This window comes from Schistocerca nitens, chromosome 7 (assembly GCF_023898315.1).
Source record: "Schistocerca nitens isolate TAMUIC-IGC-003100 chromosome 7, iqSchNite1.1, whole genome shotgun sequence".
In the NCBI taxonomy this organism is placed as follows: Eukaryota; Metazoa; Arthropoda; class Insecta; order Orthoptera; family Acrididae; genus Schistocerca; species Schistocerca nitens.
In genome coordinates this window covers 44,374,388-44,398,482 of record NC_064620.1, presented here as the reverse complement: position 1 = coordinate 44,398,482, position 24,095 = coordinate 44,374,388, and positions in this window count along the sequence as shown.

Below are 24,095 nucleotides of genomic sequence, written 5' to 3'. Positions count from 1 at the left end.
TTTGTTGTGTATCTCTAATATCCACTATTTACATATTTAGATTCCATTTAGTCATTCGAAGACACAGTCAGTGTAGTGCCTAGTATTCAGTCTGTCTGACAAGTACAAAGAGTGTGGCATTTAATCTAAACATTGTCTAAATTGTCCATCTGCAATAAGTGCCCGAGAACCAACAGCATCAATGATATAGGCTTCTCTCAGTTCATGTGAATCCTATGTATAAATATGGTTCTCTGAATTTCTTCTAATTTCACCAGTTAAGTTAGAAGTTAGTTGCTATTACATAACCAATTAGTCATGTATTTACAAATATTATTGAAAGACAAACAAGATTAAATATCGATGCAGATACTTGTTAACATCAAGATGTGAATAAAAGCCCTTTATTTTATTGGTTCTAGGATAGGTTAACAAGTAGCTCCCTTCATGGGGGTCCTGATTGTTTTGAAAGGATCAGAGTAGTTGTCATTTACAGTTCTTAAGGTGCAGAAGAGAAGATTTTCAGTGAGGTTTCAAAAATATACAGTCTCCTACCTGATATCTTCATACAGAATTTATATCATAACAAGCTTTCTTTTGGAGTTCTTGTTCTGTAAGTGTGACTAAAACTTGCCTTACCTTATTTTCATAGGAGCATTCTTTCTTGGAAGCTGTGAAAAAGGATCTGTCCACTCATTCCTTCACTTTACCTTACATACATGTTCAGTTAGTGTGTATTGTGTGGTGTACAGTAGCAAAATGTTTACAATTTGACCAAATAGTTAAGATACTCTACCCAACATGTTTGTAGATTAGCTGCATAAGTACACATTAATGTATTAAATTCTTGGAATTTTTCTACCTTTCTGGATGAAATTTTGATGTTAGAATTAGTTCATGTAAAAATGCTTTCCACTTTCTGCTGGTGAAAGCTGAAGCATTGTCAAGAAGCAAGGCAGCAGGCTTGCAGACAGTTGGTATATAATCACTCAAAATTCACTTAATAATTGGAGCTGCAGTGGTAGGTTTTGTTGCATATAATCTGACATACTTTGAAAAAATTTCATAAAGTGTTACTAGATATTTAACTCCACACCTAGCTTAAGATTTGCAGTGGTTTGTTTGGCAGCACATGGTACAGTTCTGTGTGATAACATTTGTTTGATGGCTTTGTTTCCTGACATGTCACACATTTTTACTAGCTCTTTGATACATCTCAGCATGTTGGAAAAATAGCAGTGAGGATTTATCTTTTTTAAATATTTTGCTGCACTGTAAACGTCCCATGTGTGATGTGTGTAACAAATCGAAGCATCTTCACATGCAGCAGAAATACAAACATGCCATGGATCAGGCTGCAAATTTTGCCTGTAGAACAGTTCATTATTATGGATTTTGTGGTGGTTAGTTAGTTTTTCTGTAGAATTCTATGACATAAGTAATTTAACTTTCCTCCAGCGATGGTGAGCATGCTGTAAATCTGCAATATTCTTAATCCAAGAAATGCTGTCTAATTGTTGTCTTTCATCAACAATACTCTACAAACTGTCATTTGTTCTATGATTTCTGAGAATTCAGATAAACTTTGGGGCACATTTCATTGACAATTACACAGTTACATGAGAAGTACGTCATTTTGAGAATTTTTGAATGCTTAAAAAATTATACTTTCGTAAGTTACCAGTACAAGTCTTTTGGATACGTAATTTATTTCAGAGCAAATCAGCATTTTTAGTTCACAGTTCTGCCAAAGAATGCATCACCTCTGAACTTCTCTGTATATCAACACAAATAAAGTGCATTTCTGCGAATTTTCAGAAGATACCATTGTCCTTCGAGTCATCTACGAGAAATCTGTAGCAAATTGGCATTTGTGATTTAGTTATTGTAGCACATTTTCTAACTAACATATTATATTATTTATAACATTATATCTAGTTTTCCCTTAAAGAGGAGTAGACCTATACACTATCTGCATTTATTCTAAATTAACTATGTTTTTGAGTTTGTTAACAACTATAATTAACCTAAAAATGTTTTAGGAAACTATTACTTTTTACCATAGGTTTTTTGTTACCTTAACAGAAATCACGTTTTGTGTATTTGCTTCAGTTCTTATAGGGAATTAGCAACTTTTTAGCTCAACCAAAAAAGATAATCAGCAAGCTTAATTTATATCTATTTGTTCACTGCCTTATACATTGCACCAGCCAAAATGCAGCCCCACTGTGAATGCTGTTCTTGAACATAGGATGAGTTGGCTGATGTTCATAAGGAGTTGAAATCGCCCTGTCTAATGTCAAACGATTGGCAGCTGCACGAATTGGTGTGTTGGAAGGGCTCCGAAGAGTCAGTACCTGTGATACCTGTACCAGAGGTATATCATGCACTATCCTCTTCTGTGGATCCTGTCTCCTCTGCAGGAAGTACAGGATCTGTCATTGTTCATCCGCTTGACTGTGCAGTGGGACTCACTTCACTTGTTTTGGAGAAACCTGTTTTGTCCAATATCAGCAGCAGACAGTAGGGGCTATTAATCGTCAGCAGTTCAAAGATATGATGAATGATGATACCCCTTAGGGAAATGGCAGCAAGGGACATGAAATAACACCAGGTGCACTCAAATATGTATTCCTGGGGCCCTCATTCAACATGTTGAAGAGGCTATTTTGGCATCCATTGAGGGAGCTGGGTGCAACTAAACTGCAGACTGTGGCATATGTTGGTAAAAATGATGCCCGTCATCTGGCTTCTGTGATCATACTTGGGTCATTCCTGTGACTGGCAAAGAAGGTTGAGAAAACCAGTCCTGCACATGGAGTTTCAACGAAGCTCACAATTTGCAACACCAGAACTGATTGTGGCACTTTGGTTCAGAATCGAATGGAAGGACTGAACCAGAGACTTTGAAGGTCCTGTGACATGCTAGGTTGTGACTTCCTGGACTTGCTCCATAGTGTTGAGAACTTTAGGGTCCCCCTAAGTGTGCACTACACATTGGAGGCTGCTACTCAGGTGTGAGTGCACAAAAGGATTTTTTGTATCAGGTGACTCTCATCCAGTCTATATAATGATAGCTGTAAGAGACACAGAAGTATCGTTGTAAGATCCCACAGGTGAGAGTATTAAAATCCTGAAGGATTCGCAGCAAAGTGCCAGAGTTAAAAAACACTCATGGAAAGCAGTGAAGCTCACATGGCACTAGGTACAGAAAGGTGGCCGAAATCTGAAATTGATAGCAGTGAGATTTTTGGAGGAAATTTAAGTGTATATTGAAAGAATAGATCACTGAAAAATGTAGGTGGCGTATTTGTTGCAGTAGACAAGAAACTCAAATCCACCGAGGTTTTGTTAGTGGTGGTTGTGATAAAACGTCTTGTGAAACTTTAATAAATAGACATCCTGTGAAACATTAATAAATGCCTTCTCTTAAAACTACTTAGAACAGATAATTAGAAAACCCATTCATGATGGAAATATATTAGATCTAATGGCAATAGATAGACCTGGTCACCTGTCCTCTTTGAAGATGTTCACATGAAACTGGTATCAGCGACCATGACATGGTTGTGGCAACAATGCTCACCAAAGTGCAAAGGACAACTAAAGCAAGCAGAGAGATATATATGTTCAGTTAACTAGATAAAATATCAGTAGTGTCGTAGCTAAATGAGGAACTTGAAACATTCAGCACAGGGCATGGGCATGTAGAGGAACTCTGGATCAAGTTTAAAAGAATAGTTGACCATGCACTGGATAGATATGTACCCAGTAGAACACTTCATAGTTGGAGGGAATCTCCAAGGTATACAGTCACTGTTACGAAACGTCTAAAGAAACAGAGCTTACTGCATGATAAGCATTAAAAAAAACATAGGGCTATGAATGGAGAGATGCTGAATGAAACACATTTGGCTGTTAAGCAAGCAATGTGTGATGTCTTCAATGACAACCGTATCAGAATATTGTCAAGTGATCTTTCACAGAACCCAAAGAAAGTCTTGACATCTGTACAGGCTGACAGGTGCACCAAAGTTAGTGTCCAGTCTCTAGGGAATGAGATAGGAACTGAAATTGAGGGAGGCAAGGCAAAATCTGAAATGCTTAAATCTGTTTTCAAATGTTCCTTTACAAAGGAAAACCCAAGAGAATTGCCCAATTTAATGCTCATACAACTGGAAACACGAATGAAATAAGTATCAGAGTCAGTGGTATTGAGAAACACCTGAAATTGTTAAAACTGAATAAAGCTCCAGGGCCTGGTGGAATCCCCGTTGGATTCTATACTGAATTTGCAGCTCAGTTAGCCCCTCTTCTAACTATAATCTATCATAGATCCATTGAACAAAAGACCATGACCAGTCCTTGCAAAGAGCACAGGTCTCACCAGCCTACAAGAATGGTAGTAGAAGAGATATCCAAAACTATCGTCCAACACCCTTGACATTGATTTGTTATAGAATCTTAGAACATATTCTGAGCTCAAACATAATGAGGTATTTTGAACAGAATGAACTCCACTGTGCCAACCAGCATGGATTCCGAAACACTGATCATGTGAAGCCCAACTCCCACTTTTCTCACAGGACGTACTGAAAGCAGTGGATGAAGGCAGTCAGGTTTTAATGATATTCTCTTAAAATTGAATCGAGCTTCACGCTGGGTGCCATTTTAACGAAATTCCTGGAATGAATGATTTGAAATTTCGTAGAAATAAAAAAAAGGAAATAATAATTTTATTTCTTGCTTAAAAGTTAATTTGCCTTAGTGCGAACTTTGTTGTAGAACCACTCTCTTCATTACGTGTGGTAATAAAAAAACAAATTTTACTTTCTTAAGGATTACGTACATTTAAAGGAAATTATTACGTGCACTCATATTAATTGGATAGTACTATCTGGATAAGAACTGAGTCTCTTAAATCATTCGGCCTTGGCATACACTTTCCAGAATGCAGTGGGTTTTTCTTTTTGTGAAATATTTTTACTGACTTTTATCCCGGCACTAGCCATAGAACACAAGAATATTTTGATTAACAGAAAATGTCTTAATTATTGCCAAGCCGACATTTATCACTGATCAAACCTACTACATTACGCATGTGATTTATAGATGACGTGGGCATGCTCATTTACATAAATAATTCACACTTTTAATGAATACTAATATATTTAGCCCAAACAACAAGTCAACTCACATTAATTCGTAACGCTTCAATTAAAGGCGGCTAAGTCCCGACAGATACAAAAGAAGTACATCTTAACTCTGCTGGACAACCACGATGCATACACAACCTTTAGTGCCCACAATGCGGGTTAATGAATCAGGCGCGTCTAATGGGCGCGAGCATAGCTGCACATCGCGTCTGCTAGAGCGATCAAAGATTAACACTTCCTCACTTCTTCCTCACTCTAGCTGCTCTGTCCACAACTAACTCTTCCTCACTCTAACTGCTCTGTCCACACAACTAGCTGCTCTGTCCATACAACGACCCTTCCTCACTCTAGCGGCTCTGTCCACACACTGACTCTTCCACACACTAGCTGCTCTGTCCACAACTACAGAGAGTCTCCACATGCCAAAGATAAACAACGGCACGACTATTACGATTATTAACGTTTCTTTGTAAATCGATTTCTAGCAAATATCGCTGATACCGCAAATACTGACACTTTTACATTCATATAATAAATATAGAAATTTCCTATCCTAATACAGAGAAATGTTACAAAAAAATATAATAAAAATAACAAACATATTTCATACCACATTCAGTAATATTAAGATATATATATATATAACTTGCCCAGATCGGCGTATATGTTACAAATAAATTGTGAAAATGCCAGGGAACGTTACATTGCCCCCTGGCAGCATTTGGCAAAGGGGTTTTACACTTTGACACAATGGTGCCAGTAACGTTCTTTACACCTCTGTATGTTTTATGGAATGGCTCTTGTAATTAGCCCCAGGATTATATAAGTACATGGCTCCCCCATTTGGGCGTAGGCAATCAGGAAACCTGGGCAAAACTGTGCCGGAGCCCAGCCATCCCAGTTGGTTTATAGTCCATATTAACAGTTTTTCATTTGAAGTATTTTTGCAGTTTGTCACAAACGGGTTTACACAATTACACAATATCACTATTTGTCTTGTGATACACTACAAGGTCACTTGTCCTAGGATATATCAATTACGGACGTACATAGTACATGTTCAATATTTATCAAAATGAAGTCATTAATATGTTATTCAGTTTATGTAAACATTTCAAAAGCCAATAATGTATTTGATGAGCGATGGGGTGCGGCGCTCGGCGCGGCGCGCTGACTTCGTGTAGGTCACCGCCCCATCGTTGACAGCTACGGCGCGTACGGGCGTGGCTGTCTGGTCTGCTACGGGCTGCTGTGGCCGCTGCATAGCTGCTATAGCCGAACGCGTTGGATACCAGCTCGCCCGTGCGACGTCTTCTTGCGGTGCTCCAGGAAACATGCAACAAGTTCACAAACAGTATACTATCCGTATTTCCTGCTGTGGGAAAGAACGCACACAATTAGTGGTAGTTATTACTCAGTAGGCCTTCACTAGTCTGGTTCGCATAAGGTTTCATTGTCACAGTACACTTTTATGGGCACACAATATTTTCCACCGTCATGACTTGTCATTAGTCACACGCTCTTTCCTAGCGTCCCTTTACATACAAAAAGTTAAAATTTGACACTAGGTTTATCCACCGTCCGTTATCGGTTCACTGTTCGTGTTGTGCTAGTTCTTTATCCGTGACTGTCACTGTCTGTTTCTGCCGCACAATACTACACTTTTATTAAAGTTTATTTATTTCTATTTACAATGTCCGCTGCTGAATTTGTTTGCAACAGCACATTCGTAACCTTTTACCAGAGTGTAAGATTTACGTACATACAATCAACGTCCTACGTAACCACAGTGAAGTCTCTGTAGGCGAAAATTTACTTGGACCGTATCTGGCTAGCTCTTTCTTATTGATTGAATCTGCACATGCTTCAATTGAAGCTTCTTTGTGAGTTTCTTTACGCTACATAAATTTACAACAAGGTTGCCTCCCGTGGTGCTCTCGGGTCACTACTGGGTGCATTATTTTGTGATAACACTAGTGAGATAATAAAGTTCTCAGGGCCTTATATTACTAATATTGTTCCGGGTTCAGATCTGTCAATCTGACAGCTACACATAGATACACATAATATAAAGGATTGTGCCAAGAAATATCTCAAATTAAACACAAATTAAAAGAGTACATAACACAAATATCCACACACATGAAAAAAGTCAATCATATTCTTATAACTATACACTCTTACACTAGTACACCTTATTAATGTTCATTGTTTACAAAGGAACGGTGTCCGCATAGGACTATTAGTCTTTTACTGTAGGAATGCTTTTACATCCTTACGCGGATACAGTCCCCGTACTCTCCCTGAGTGGGGATCTGCTAAGAGATAGCTACACTCATGTGGCACACTTACTACTCTAAAAGGTCCATTATACACCAATTGCCACTTGCTATTCTGTTTCGAAGATGCCGAGGACTTAGGATGATTGCGTAAGAGCACCAAGTCCCCAACATTAAATGTTTGGTTATTCGTTACATGTCGATTATATTTTTCCGTCCTTTTCTGGGCGCACCTGGTAAGGTTGCATCCCGCTTTTCTTATCTTCTCTTCCTTAGGCTCAGGAATGACTGGGACCTTAGGCAAGGGTGCCAGCCACTCGTTCAGTTTTATTTCCTTAGCTACTATTTCCTTCTTGGACCAAGGAATGGAGTATGAGGCTCGACAGTAAGTTTTGTGAGGCTTTACCTCGATCTTGTATTGATATCCCTTAACAACTCCTGGTCGTTCAGAAAATACATCTGCATAATTAGATAATAACTGTAGTATTTCCTTCTGTTGAATTGAATTTATATTTTCGGACTGTGATACTTTGTTCACTAATATATCCATATTCGCCTTTGATTGATCACCTTGTACGTCAGGATAATAGAGATTCTGCCCTGGACAATAATTGTCTAATTGTAGTATTGATTGATTCCTACATTTTATATTTATGGCGTTACAATTAGGTACAGGTACCTCTTCAGATCTAAGCATGGAAAATTCTATTCTCCTACCAGCATTCATCAAACTTAATTTTCCCCGAGAAAGGTCTATTATTGCGTCCCTCTCTCTCAAAAAATCTACCCCCAAAATGCAGGCTACTTTTAAACCCTTTACTACCAGGAATGAGCTCGTTATGGCTTCTTCCCCTATATACATCTCTACCCGCACTTGGAGCTTAATTATTTGTCGCTGTGCACTTATGGCTCCAGTGACTCTACAATTATTCACGGGAAAAGTCAGCATACGCCTTTCCTTCCCCAGTACCTTGAATAAGTCCATACTCATAACACTAACAGTAGCACCTGTATCTATGACCACTTGCACATCAATATTGTTAATTTTAACTTCTATTATCACTTGTACATTGTCCTTGTGTTCCTTTATGCACGTGGATGGTTCGGTTATTAATTCATCTCCCATCTGTACCCCGTCATTATACCTAAGGATACAGATTGTTTTCGGTGTTTTGTTTTGTGTCGGGCTGCTCTCACTCCAAACCGTAGCCGACGATGGAGAGCGTATCTCGGCCGCATCTAGTTTGTTGAATTATTGCTAGTGGATGGGCGTGGCTGCTCTGTGTCATTGACCTCCACTATGTGCACGTTGTGTTGCGTCGGCCGCCACGGCTGCGCAATTGGCGCATTTTGTGGTGGCGGTCGGTTATTGTCATATCTATCACTGTTTTGCCGGTCCGGACTGGGCCTCTGGTTCTGTGGCCAAGTTCGGTTTGCATCATTATAAGTATTAGTGTTGTACGGCCCCCTGGCATTTTTCCATCTATGACTGCTTGGTGGGCCTGTTTCATACCGGTCATCGAACCTCCTTTTCCTATCATTATTCCCCGGTGGTCTATTTCCGTTCCGGTCTCTATCTCTATTTCCGTTTTGTGTATACCCTTGTCTCCTATTATTACCTCCGCCGTTTCTATTACTGGTTAGAGGCGTGTTATTTCTACCATTTCTATAACTATTTCCGTTACTTCTAATCTGTTCAGAGGCCGCCTTAATGTCCTCCTGAATCAGGTCAATTGCGTCCAGAATAGACAAGAAATGTTCCATATCATTTTCGGGCACGTGTATAAGCTTTTCCTTTACATCTATCGGCAAGTGTGATTTCAAAAGTCTGATCAAATCCCGAGATGAAATCTGTTCGTCCCAGTAACGGGTCTTATTAATGTACTTCTCAAAATATTTTCGCAAATTGCCTAATCGTGGAGAATACGGCTCTGGATTATATACTTCCTTCCGTAATCTCTCCTGAATACATGTTGACCAATATTTGGCCAAGAATGCCTTTTCGAATTGCTCATATGTATCGCAACTGTCAGCTGCTTCGGTTGCCCATAACGCAGCATCTCCCTGTATGTAAGACATAACAAACTGTATTTTCTGGGTATGACTCCAAACGCTAGGCAAAATGTTTCTAAATCCCTTGATAAACACTACAGGGTGCACAGATTTCTTCTCCGTTGTAAAGATCTGAAACTGTCGGTTCCTAATCAGACTTTCTTCAATCACTACTTTGGAATGACATTTATTTGTTCCGCTTACATCGGTTGCCTGTCCTGTCTTGCAGTCACAATTGTGTACTGCTGTATTTATATGCCTATCATTGTTGGACTTGGCTGGCGTGACATACGCCAGCGCATCGTCTTGCCGCAAACTTAGCTCCATTTCGGCAAGACGGCGGTCCACACTCCGCTGCCATAGCGGAATGTCCTTTTGCACTATCTTTTTAAGATCTTGCACATCCGCAGTAGAATCCATCTCTCTGGCCTCAATTGCGGCGTGCACTTTCTCATCTAATTCCTTTATGAAGTTACGTTCTACTTTGTGCACATGTTCGATCACTTTGTTCTCAATTACGTGGGTTGTGTTAAGTTCTAGTTGTTCGACCCTATTAGTCAGGACACTGACTTCCTCTACGATATTGGCATTAGCCATTTGAATACTATTTAGTCCTTCGCTTAATGCTTGCACCGTTTTGGGCATGGTTTCATATTTTTGTTTCAAGTTAACAATGTCACTTTGCATAACTTCTAAAGCTTGCATCAACTGCAAGTCCCTCTCATACATGCGTCGGTCACGCTCTGCTTGTTTGGCATCACGTTCTTTATCACGCTCTGCTTGTTTACATGCAAATTCAGCTACCAATCTCTGGTCACGCTCTGCTTGCATTTGTACAAATTCAGCTTGGAAAGTGAGCATGCGCTCAAACATATCTTTTAATGATTGCACTTCTGACATCACACCACTCTCTGGTCCGTGCCCAGTGCTTGCGGATGGCACATTATTTACGCTATCAACTGAATCACTGGGTGGCAGTGGCAACATTTCTTGCCCTTCTGCCCCCAGATTCTCACATTGTACTTCCTGAGCTACGTCACTAACATTACTTTGTGTCCCATTTTCTAACTCGGTATCACTATTAACTAACTGTTGCTCATTATCCATGTTGATATCTTTCTGACTACGCAATCTAACCATAGTAAACAAAAGAAATAAAATCTGAACTAAGTATCCTAACACTTCAGGTTTCACTCACATAAGCACACAAGAAATGGACATTACCCAATACATACGTACTATATACTACAATGACTAACTACTTAAATGTCCTGTTATTTTAAAACAAAGTACTAACAACAAGCACACCACTAATGATCCGAGGACACTGCACGGAGGCTACTTTACTACCTACAGGACAACTACACTGTAGCTTTACCTTTTGGTGATCTATCTTGGGTGCTGCTGCCCCCTGATATTGTGGAAGGTTATTAATTTTTCAAAATAATGAGCTCTCTGCTTCAGCTCCGGATACATAGTGTTCTCATGCAAAAAATCATACACAGGTATTACCACACAATATTGGTTAAGCAATACATACAGTACATGACAAAATTATTAAATGTCCTGCAACAAAGTTCGACTATATTAATTCCCTAGGTATCTCAAGGGTATTTCGTGGCCACTGCATATTCGAGCCCCACTCTGGGCGCCATTTTAATGATTTTCTCTTAAAATTGAATCGAGCCCCACGCTGGGCGCCATTTTAATGATATTCTCTTAAAATTGAATCGAGCTTCACGCTGGGTGCCATTTTAATGATATTCTCTTAAAATTGAATCGAGCTTCACGCTGGGTGCCATTTTAACGAAATTCCTGGAATGAATGATTTGAAATTTCGTAGAAATAAAAAAAAGGAAATAATAATTTTATTTCTTGCTTAAAAGTTAATTTGCCTTAGTGCGAACTTTGTTGTAGAACCACTCTCTTCATTACGTGTGGTAATAAAAAAACAAATTTTACTTTCTTAAGGATTACGTACATTTAAAGGAAATTATTACGTGCACTCATATTAATTGGATAGTACTATCTGGATAAGAACTGAGTCTCTTAAATCATTCGGCCTTGGCATACACTTTCCAGAATGCAGTGGGTTTTTCTTTTTGTGAAATATTTTTACTGACTTTTATCCCGGCACTAGCCATAGAACACAAGAATATTTTGATTAACAGAAAATGTCTTAATTATTGCCAAGCCGACATTTATCACTGATCAAACCTACTACATTACGCATGTGATTTATAGATGACGTGGGCATGCTCATTTACATAAATAATTCACACTTTTAATGAATACTAATATATTTAGCCCAAACAACAAGTCAACTCACATTAATTCGTAACGCTTCAATTAAAGGCGGCTAAGTCCCGACAGATACAAAAGAAGTACATCTTAACTCTGCTGGACAACCACGATGCATACACAACCTTTAGTGCCCACAATGCGGGTTAATGAATCAGGCGCGTCTAATGGGCGCGAGCATAGCTGCACATCGCGTCTGCTAGAGCGATCAAAGATTAACACTTCCTCACTTCTTCCTCACTCTAGCTGCTCTGTCCACAACTAACTCTTCCTCACTCTAACTGCTCTGTCCACACAACTAGCTGCTCTGTCCATACAACGACCCTTCCTCACTCTAGCGGCTCTGTCCACACACTGACTCTTCCACACACTAGCTGCTCTGTCCACAACTACAGAGAGTCTCCACATGCCAAAGATAAACAACGGCACGACTATTACGATTATTAACGTTCCTTTGTAAATCGATTTCTAGCAAATATCGCTGATACCGCAAATACTGACACTTTTACATTCATATAATAAATATAGAAATTTCCTATCCTAATACAGAGAAATGTTACAAAAAAATATAATAAAAATAACAAACATATTTCATACCACATTCAGTAATATTAAGATATATATATATATAACTTGCCCAGATCGGCGTATATGTTACAAATAAATTGTGAAAATGCCAGGGAACGTTACAAGGTCAATGCTGTTTTTCAGGGGTATAAAGTGAAATTTGTGACTGGATTGATAGGGAGAATGCAGAATGATATCTTGAATGGAGGGTCACTGTCAGATGTAGACATAACTTCAGGTGTGCTCCAGGGAAGCGTGTTGGGACACTTACTGCTCTGTTGTGTATTAACGAGCTTGCAGACAATATTAATAGTAAAATCAGGCTTTTTGCAGATGATGCAGTTATGTATAATGAAGTGATATCTGAAAGAAGTTGCATAAATATTCTCTCAGTTATTGATAAGATTTCAAAGTGTTGCAGAGATTGGAAACTTGCTTTAAATGCCCAGAAACATAAAATTTTGCCATTTCACCAAAAAAAAAAAAAAAAAAAAGGATATGAAATGGAATGATCACATATGTTCAGTTGTGGGTAAATCAGGTGGTAGACTTCAGTTTATTGGTAGAATACTGGGGAAGTGTAATCAATATACAAAGGCGATTGCTTGCAATTCACTCATGCAACTAGTTCTAGAATATTGCTCAAGTGTTTGGGAACCTTACCAGATACGACTAACAGGGGATATTAACCGTACACAGAAGGGCAGCACAAATTGTCACAGGTTTGTTTAAGCCATGGGAGAGTGTCACAGAGATACTGAAGGAAGTGAGCTGGAAGACTCTAGAAGATAGACATAAACTATCCCAAGAAAGTCTATTAACAAAGTTACAGTTATATTACATGAATATCACATTTACCTTTTTATTCATGGAACTGAAATAGACATGCCCCAATCATGTGTGAGGTATGGTATGCTGATCAGGTAAGGAGGGTCTAAAAATGAACATAATCCTAAGAATGTCTTAAGCTGGTATTTAGTTCTTGAATCTGAAAAATTCTGTATTGCACTAATTTTTATCTGGATCTGGTGTTATCTCAGCGGAAGGAATTACGTAGCCTAGAAATTCACCTCCTGAACTTTGATTTCTGGAGATTTGCTGCATCTCCTGCAACTGAAAACTCCTGTAATGTCCTCTCTAGTAAATCAGTATGTTCTTCCCAAATAGAGGTAGCTCTTAATATGTCATCAACATATGAAGTTACTTTCTGCAATAAGTCAGACTCTGCCTAATGCAGTGATAAAGAGCAACTGAACTTTCATTCATTTCAAACGGTACCACAAAACAGATACCTCCTTCCAACAAACAAGAAGGCCGTATTTTTTCTAGATTCTTCTGAGACGCTCACTTGCCAGTACAAAAGTCCCAGATCAATGCCTGCAAGGAATTTAACATTATAAAACTTTTGTGACCATCTGTGTAGGTTTTCTGGTGTAATGCAAACTGCGATGATGATTTATAGCCCAATAGTGTAGTACAAGTCAGAGATTACCACTGGGTTTCGCAAATGATAATAAGAGTTTGCGATAAAGTGACAGTGTGGTTTCTATAACTTTCCACTCTTAATTTCTGTCGTATTTGCTTGGATTTTGCCCATAGGATGAGATACATATTTTAGCACTAAAGTTCATGCCAGTTGTAATGATACATGTTGATACAAAGCATAGCGACATGTCTCACTTTCCTTTTACTACACTGATGAAAAATGTGCATGTGAAAAAACATGACTTTAATTGAGAGTAGTGTAAAGAGCATCTATTGTGCCTGGGTTTGCTGGAATATATGTGCAGATATGAGAAAGAAAAATGCAGGCACAGCATAGATAGTGATGACAGATGTGTAATTAGAATTGGCCAGTGAGGGATCACTTGCATTTTGCAGTCATGCTTTAGAGGTGTTGTGGACTCCAAAGAAGAAAGGGGCCTGACAACAATGGTCGAGCACTAACAAAAAATGACTGTTACAGACTCTGTGTCATGCTATCTCGAGTTAAACATGAAATTACGATTTTGTTGACGCTTTGAAGTAGCATGTATGAAGATGCTGTCTGAAAGGCTTTGTTAATTATCAGTTGTGAGTTGAGTACCTATCTGAATATAGAAGAATACAGAAACCGTGTTTTGTGACTTCATAGTAAGTTGTTTAAATGTAGGAGCTCTCTTCCAGCCCTTGCCCCTCTGCAATTGGAAAAGAAGTCAGTCCCTCTGAGGGTCTCACTGAACCATTCGCTGACTGTAATTATCCTCCCATACTTGTACAAAAACAAATCTCCTGTGCCTTATCTTTCCAGTCTCCCAGCACTTCCCAAAGTTCCACCGTGCAGCCACAGAGAAGCATTCCCCTCGGAACTCAGTACCACCCAGGACTGGAACAACTGAATTACATTCTCTGCCATGGTTTCGATTACCTTTTGTTGTGCCCTGAAATGAGCAATGTCTTGCCTACTATCCTTCCCACCCCTCCAACAGTGATATTCCACACTCCACCGAACCTACACAAGATACTCATCCATCCTTACACAATCCCTGCTCCCAATCCTTTACCTCATGGTTCATACCCCTGTAACAGACCTAGATGCAAGACCTGTCCCATACATCCTTCCACCACCACCTACACCAGCCCAGTCACTAACATCACCTATCCCATCAAAGGCAGGACTACCTGTGAAACCAGTCATGTGATCTACAAGCTAAGCTGTAACCACTGTGCTGCATTCTATGTAGGCATGACAACCAACAAGCTGTCTGTCCACATGAATTGCCACTGACAAACTGTGGCCAAGAAACAAGTGGACCACCCTGCTGCTGAACACGCTGCCAAACAAGATATTGTTCATTTGAATGACTGCTTCACAGCCTGTGCCTGTGCGCAGGTGGGAACTTTCCCTGAAATACATCCTACATTCTCATAACATTTTTCGTATGTCGTTCTTCTGCTGTCATTTTGTGGGTACATTTTTTATCTATCCAATTACACTATATTGTCAGAAATTGATTACTTTTGCAGTTATACTAGCCCATTTGGGCATCATTCCTCCTAATGTAACTCTCATCAGTCTTTGTTGTCGCCAGCCTTTTTCAAATTATAGTCTATTTCTACTTTATGTGCTAGTCCATTCATTTATTTTTCTGTAGCACCCATATTAATCAAAACTTTTCCCCTACCTATTTTCTAGTACTGACTTCCTTGCATGTAGATGGATCCATGGTTATTTACGAATTTGCCTATAACAATTTGTTAATGGTTCACTGCAGGGCCTTCTGCCAATCGTCTTTTGCCAATTTACTTGCAAATTTGACAGGTATTTTTTTCCCACTCTCCACATACCTTGTTTACACATAATTCTTTCACGTTTTTGTTTGTTTGTTTTTTGGCAAACTGCTCTGATCACCTTTTACTGCTGTCCGCTACATTACTTTATTTGCCAAGTAAAGTAGTTTACATTTTCTCCTATGACTTTCTGTTTGCCCAGGCTTTAAAATTTTGTCTCTTTTCATGACTTTCCCTGTTGATTTTTTTATTTTTTCTTGTACCATATAAACCACTTTACTGGCATGAAATTCTCACCCACTCATTAGCTCTCATTAACCACTGTCTTTCAAACATTCCAAACTGTCCTCTCAACGCATGATGAATCCCATCACATATTACATCCTTTCTTTTTGAAATCATGTATTTGCACTATCGAAACTAAGGTTCCACATTATGTTTGTTGATGCCTGGTTGTCCCTTGGAGTTACTCGCAAAGCCTAACATTGAAGTCCCAGTTTCTGGATGTAATCCTACTCTATGCCTGGCTGTTTTACAGTTTCAAATACAGCAATCTCTTGCACTTACCCAGCTAATCTGTGACCTATATGTCACATTGCTACATCTGTCAATTTACACTCCACCAGACCTCTCTCCTTCTACAAAATCCTGCAGTTATCTGCTAAAATGTTTCCTTGGGTGGTATCATGTGCCAGCTAACTTCAAACTACAAAAGCATAACAGATTTCACCTCAAAAAGCTATCCCACCTTCTCCTAACTACCTCAACAGTGGTATTTCCCTTCCTGCCCCTCTGCAGCTCCCTAAACATCCATACCATCAGCCACCACTCTTTTTCTACAAACCAAGCTTGGCCAACCTACCTCCCAGACCAATAATAACTCACAATGACAGGAACTAGTCACAGAACTATAGTCAACCTCTCGTCTAAAGCACTCTCCCCTTTTCAATTATCTATATTAACCAAGAATCTAACTTTCAGTCCTAAACCTAAATTTAATCATGCTGCTTCGATGAAGGACCTACTTTCCATCATGCATAATGTCAACTAGAAATATCACTTTGCAACCCAATCTGAAAACCCTTCCAAAGGCAAACCAGACTTTGAACCCTGCCTTGAACAGTTCTGCCTACAATCCCAACTTGATCCACCACCACTACCATAAAATCATCCCATACAAGACTTCCAAGAATTCCTCACATCCAGGTTTGTTTCACAACCCTTCCCCATGACCCTATAACATGACTCTAATCTATCCTCTGCTAAACTCCAGTGTCTGCTTTACCTAAAACTGATGGCTCCATCATTATCCTCCCAGCAGACAAAGGACCTACCACTGTGGTTCTTGACCAACAGGGGTATGTTAGTGAAGGTCTGAGCCTCTACACACAGCATTTGCCTTCACGACCCCATCCCTGTGATTAAAACTGGCCTGTAGTCCCTCCTTAAAACCTTAGGCCCCTCACAGGGACTAGCACCTCAATCCACAGGTCTTCTCACCCCATCTAAACCATGCACCCCCACCTTCCTAAGATCTACAAACACAATCATCCTGGACATCCTATAGTTGCTGACTCCAAAGCACCCACCGAACACCTTAGCTGATCAATATCTGCAACTCATAGTATACTGCCTTCCTTCCTGTATTAAAAGACATCAACCATTTCCTAGATCATTTGAAATCCATGCCCATCCCACCCCACCACACACCTTGCTTGTCACCATTGATGCCACCTCCCTCTGTAACAGCATCCCCCATCTATACCATCATCCTTCACATATGTGGTCTGTCTGCTTCTGAACATTTCCTCAGTCAACACCCACCTGATTCCAAACCTATGACATCCTTCCTGCTTGCCTTAATCAACTTCATACTTACCAAGAAGTACTTCACCTTTGAGGGACAGATATCAGGCTGTCTCCTTCCTACGCCAAACTTTGCATGGATAACTTGGGGGGGGGGGGGGGCTTTTCCTGGGATCCAAAAGGCTTCAGCCCATGGTTTGGTTTAGATAGATTGATGACATCTTTGCCATATGGACTCATGGTGAGGCTGACAAGTTAAAATTTCTGTTATCTCCAAATACCTTCTCCCAATTAAATTTCACATAGTCATATTCTGAACCCCATGGCACTTTCCTTGATGCTGAGCTCATCCTCATTGAAGTCCAGCTACACATTTCTGCCCACATTAAACCACCTAACAAACAACAGTACTTATATTTTGATAGTTGCTATCCTTTCCGTGTCAAACATTCCCTCCCGCATACCCTTGGCATTTGAGGCAAATGTATTTGTTCGGATGCAGACTCTTTATAGCAATACATCATGATTCTCACCTCAGCCTTGACTGGATGCAAATACTCCACTAGCCTATTTCAAAATCAGATTTCCTGGGCCATCACATTCAATTCTGGTACTTTTGATCCCTCCAAAAAAACAACTTTGGAGCACACCACTTCCCACTTATATTATCTTGGTCTTGAATGTATTAATCAGCTACTTCAACTAGGCCATGACTTCCTAAAATCATGCCCTGTAATGAGATCCATTCAGTCTGAGATTTTGCCCACCACACCTATAATAGCTTTTTGTCTCCCTCCCAATCTCTGCAATATCTTTGTCAGACCCTATGCTCCTTCCAACCCACCTCCCTACCCTATAGCTCCTACCACAACCTATTCCAGCCCTGCAACTCTATACATATACTATCAAAGGAATAACCACCTGTGAAATGACCATACCAGATGTGTAAACACTGTTCAGCCTTTTACATTGGCATGACTACCACCAAGTTATCTGTTAGGATGAATGGGCATAGGAAGAGGGTGTACACCGGCAACACACAATATCCTGTTGCAGAGCATGCTCTACAGCATAACAGTTGTGACCTCAGTGCCTGTTTCATCACACTCGCTATATGGATTCTTCCCCGAGACACCAGTTTCTCAGAACTCTGCAGGTGAGAACCTGTGCTACAACATGTGCTCAGTTCTCATCACCCACCTGGCCTTAATGTACATTAATTTATTCTGTCTCAGAATTTCTTCACAGAAACTACTCCTTTCTTCACTCTGTTTTAGTTTTCTACATCTTCATTTTCTGACCTGTCTGACATACAATGCACTTCCCTTTTCACTCTTATTAACTCATACACAAAGTTTTAACAGTAATATCTGTCTTGCATATTACCCTGTCTTCTGCCTTAAAGCTCTCAGGTTTTGAAATCTTCACCAGTGCAGTCCCCCAACAATCAGTCTTTCCTTCTCACCCATCTGGTAAGTCTCCCATGACATGGGATTCGGGTTGACTTTATCTAACTCTACTCCTTTTCCTAATGTCTTCAGTCCTTTCCCCTTAAACCTTTCTGCTGGAAGAAGGTACCACTGGCTATGAAAGCTTGCATATGTAAAACCTTTTATTATGAGTGTGTTGTCCTGTGACCGATTGGTGAGTAGATTTTTTATCTATTCAGTTACATAATATTGTCAAAAACTTTACTTCATAAAGTCTATGCTTATTTCGTCAACACTGATGGAAACAGCTGCAATACAGATCCATGCAACATGTATAAATAAAAAAGCACCAGTAAAGAATAATGAAATCCCACTTCTGAAATTTCCTTAAGCTTTTTGGCATACTACTGCAATATTGATATTTTCATCTCACCCCATTAGGATCACATATTATGTGGTTACACTTATCAGAAAAGTTGTTAGTGATTGGAAAAGCATCTATATATTATTCCACTTCTTTACTCTATATGCAAGACCACTGGGTTAATCTGAAAGAAAAGAATGAAAACAGGAGAAGAAGAAATTAGTCATTGAAGCATATTTCTGACATAATAAATGAGGCAATCTCAATGTTTCTTTTCTATTATTAAGTAAAGAAATGCACTTTGCATTTTATAAGAATGTGTGGCATAATTTTTATTGTCATTACTGACACACATTCCATAGCATGCAGGGATACAATTATTGTTTTCCATATACATAAAAGTCCATTATTAGTGACAAATACACTCTGTAACATGCAGGGCTACAATTGTTGTTTACCTCAGAGTGCATTGTTTGTGGCTCATACATACTATAACTTGCAGGACTACAATTGTGTTCCTTATTCTTATGAGAGTAGTGTCAGTGCCTCACACATACTGTAACATGTAGGGTTACAATTATTTTCCTTATACATATGAGTGCATCATTAGTGGCAAGTACATAATGTAACATGCAGAGTACAATTGTTCCCTTACACAGAAAAGTGCATTTCTAGTGGCATATACACTTTGTAGCATGCAGGGCTACAATTGTTATTCTCCTTATATATGTGAGTACACTGTTAGCTACATGTGCATTGTGTGGCACGCAGGACTGCAATATCCTATTAGTGACATGTACATTGTGTGACATGCATGGTTGCAATTTTACTTCTAATAATCAAGTGCACATATGAGTGCAACGCCCCTTTTTATCCAGTGACGTTGTGGCTTATCAGTTGGCAACTCTATAGCAAGTACATAGTTGGTGGAGTGACCGGTCGTTGACAGAGTGCCAGCTCTTGTCAGTGTCTTGTAAACAGGACACTCATAGATACCAGTTTCAGCAGTCACATGATTCACTTCAGGAATCAGCCAGACTGGAGGCATATCTGTTAAGGAATAAATGAAAGAAACTGTACAGTACTAATAACAGATGAAGAACTTCATAAATTGTTATTTGTATTTCATTTGCTATAAGATGAAACAATTACACACTATATTAAACGCTGAGTCAAAACAGTATTATTCAACATGTTAACCAGGAATATATGTAGTACAACATGCTTAACAGAGAATAAATGAATAAAAGAAGTAAGATAATGCTGAAAGGTAATTGACATTGATGAAAATATCTACAGTCAGCAGGAACAAACTATCCCATGAGAAGAAATTTATTTTTTCCTCTAAATTTTTGTGTTGGCAGTACCCTACATAATGGCAGGTAGCAGCTAAATTCGTAATTAAATTCATTTTGAAGAAAGCTTCCAACACGACTGGGTTTTGTATCTGCTGTCTAATATATAGACTGTTTTCCCTTTTACACAGATGTTACTGATGATTAAATTAGTACATCTGGCAATATGTGACTGATAAAAGCTGATGAAATGTCTGCCAGTCTTTTTGACATTATGTTCAAATTTTATGAGTAATTTCTTACACGATCAAATTGGTAAAGGGCTTAAAAACATATATGTTTTGCAAAGACTTTGCACTATGTGGTATGTGAGACAGGTGAGATACTCTCAGACTTCAAGAAGAATGTAATAATTCCAATCCCAAAAAAGGCAAGAGTTGACAGGTGTGAATATTATCAAATTATCAGTTTAATAAAACATAGCTGCAAAATATTCCTACAAATTATTTGCAGAAGACTGAAAAAAGTAAAGGCTGATCTCAGGTAATATTACTTGGGATTCCGCAAAAATGTAGGGAACACACAAGACAACACTGACTGTATAACTTGTCTTAGAGGATAGGTTAATGAAAGGCAAACCTACAATTATAGCACTTGTTAATTTGGATTACACTTTTGACAATGTTAAGTGAACTACACTCTGTGAAATTTTGAAGGTAGCATGGGTTAAGTACAGGGAGTGAAAGTTCATCCACAACTTTTACAGAAACCAGACTCCAATTAAAATAGTCAACAGACGTGAAAGGTAAGCAGTAGTTGAGAGGGAGTGAGACAGTTATGTTATTCAATTTATACATTGATCAAGCTATGAAGGAAACCAAGGAGGGACTGGGGAGAGAAAGTTCAGGGAAAAGAACTAAAAACAGTGGGATTTGCTGATGACTCTTGTAATTGTATCACAGGCAGCAAAAGACCTGGAAAGCAGCTGAAAAGAATGGTTAGTGCCATGCAAAAATGTTATGAAATGAACATCAACAACATTAAAACAGGGGGAATGGAATGTCATCGCATCAAATTAGGCAGCATTGAGGAGATTACATAAGGCAATGAAACACAAAAAATAGTCAGTGGGCTTTATTATTGTTTGGGCAGCAAAATAACTAATGATGGCAAAAGTAGAGAGGATTTAAAATGCAGAATGGCAACACGAAGAAACGTTTTCCCAAAAAAGAGAAATCTATTAACATTCAATATAAATATAAATGTCACATAGTCTTTACTAAAATTAATTGTTTGGAATGTAGCCTGAATGGAAGTGAAACATGAATGATAAAAACTTCAGAAAAGAAGATTTTGAGATGTAGTGCTACAGAAAATGTTGACAATCAGATAGCCAGATCACCAATTTGGCAAGGGAGGGAAGAGGGGAAGGTAAAAATAGTAAAGGGAAACCAAGGCTTGAATACAATACAATGGTTCAAATTGATGTACGTTGCAGTATTTATGCAAACATGAGAAGATCTGCACAGGATAGACAGGGGTGTAGAGCTGGATCAAATCAGTCTTCAAACTGATGACCACAACAAACAAACACAACAGGTGCAATAGCTGCAGAAATTTAAATAGTGTACATTACTATCAATTTATTTTCAGAAAAAATTATGTTCTGCTCTACCAGATGATCTCACACTGCAGCAGACTATGTGTTGCCCAGCAAAGAAAAACCACTTTGCAAGTTTTATGCATCCAATGACAAGTGTCTTCTCTGCCATGCACCTACTTGCCAGAACGCTTGTAGTTTTTCCCTACAGCATGCTACAGGAAGCGTACCCAACTCCTAACCCCCTCCTGTGCCACTGCCAAGCTGTCCACATGATGAGTGCAGAGCTTTAATGTTCTTATGGTGTGAACTTTATGTTCAAGTTATTTCATTATCAGAACTTAATGGCTTGTCACTGAGCTACAGAATAAGCCATAAACTGTAATTCTGTTTCCAATGTCTATATAGCAAACGGCATTTTGGGCTCCTGCAATGGCTATGGAGAACTAGTAGGTGAGATTTATACCATACTTCAGGGTAAAATTGTTCAGAACCCATCTGATGGTCTCATGTCCTGAGCATGGAGCATACACTTCATGGAGCATGCTAAATCATAGAGTGCACCAAGATTTGATCTCTTTTCAGTAAAGTATATGCTAGCCACTGCATCACCATGCATATGGTTGTTAGACAATGAAATCATCAACTGTGTTAGATTAACTTCACCTTCTGTATGTCTAGTTTGTTTATTTGTATTTTGTATTTGCTTTAGTCACTGTGTTAGATGAGCTACCTCTGGTTCATTAATTTGTATTTTGCTTTTGTTACTGTGTTAAGATTAGACACACTCGTGGAACCTCTAAGTTCATTTATTTGTGTTTGTGTATTTCCTTGATCACTCTATTAGGTTAGCTCCATTTACTATATTTCAAGATCATTAACGATGTTTCTCACGTAGTCTTAAAAAACTGTGTAAACCAATTCCATCAGACACAGATAGTGGGAATCCTTTGTATGTACTCGTAATGCCTTCATGAGTGGTGGGGATTACTGGACCAACTCAATTGAAAGTTTTTGAAAGTTTTTTTCACAGACGTTTTTGTGGCAACTCATCTTTGTAAATGCAATCTGCAATTCATTGTTTCTGTAAATGTTCCCATAAAGGAACTGTTTGTAGTGGGAGACCTTTTTTGTTACATGTCCCCATGTTGTACCTGTAGTTTTATCCTCCACACTAAGCAAACCAAGGTTATCCACTTTTAATGTTCAGTAAGGGGAACTGTCATTCCATCATTATTATTAAAAGAGAAAACATTACTACACCCATCACATTAAACAACATTTTCAGCATCATTTTTCCTAAGTGTCATTGTTATTCTTGGACTTGCAAATTCAGCTGACAGCAAGTGGTAGTTGACGGGCATTTCTAGTTGGCTACATGAAGGCAGCAGGTAGTGCATATCTTGCGGCTATGGCTAGAGCTGGACCAGGTGGGCATGTAATGGCTACATCTCTTACTACGAGCCATAGCTTGCATGTGCAAATGTTGATGTGCCTTACTATAGGTCTAGGTGCAAAATATTTCTGATGAAGGAAGTCAGGGAAGTGCCTCACATTATGAAGTTCTTTCCCCTAGCATTAGCATCTATGTAAAATTCACTACGGACATATCCTACTATCTGACTGGCCAGCTTGGAGTCTTTGCCTCGCCAACCAAATTATTTAACAGCAACATTCATAGCTGTTGCATAATTCCCACTTTCCCCAGGCTAAAAAACACTTATTTTCACCATATAAGTTCCTCTCTGAAAACATTACTCTGTTATCTCAAATTACTTTGGGTTCTCTGATAACTGAAAGCTTCTTGGATGGTTACATTACAAGTTTGTCAGAGGTTTCCAATAAACACCTTTACTGTCCAAATATCTGCACATCTGCCTCAGAACAAAGAGAAGCCTTGAACTGAGTCATTTGCAATGGTATCAACAATTATCAGAAGGCGCCCACAATTTCATTATCCAGATACATGTCTCTCCTTGGGGCAGTAAGGCTTTCT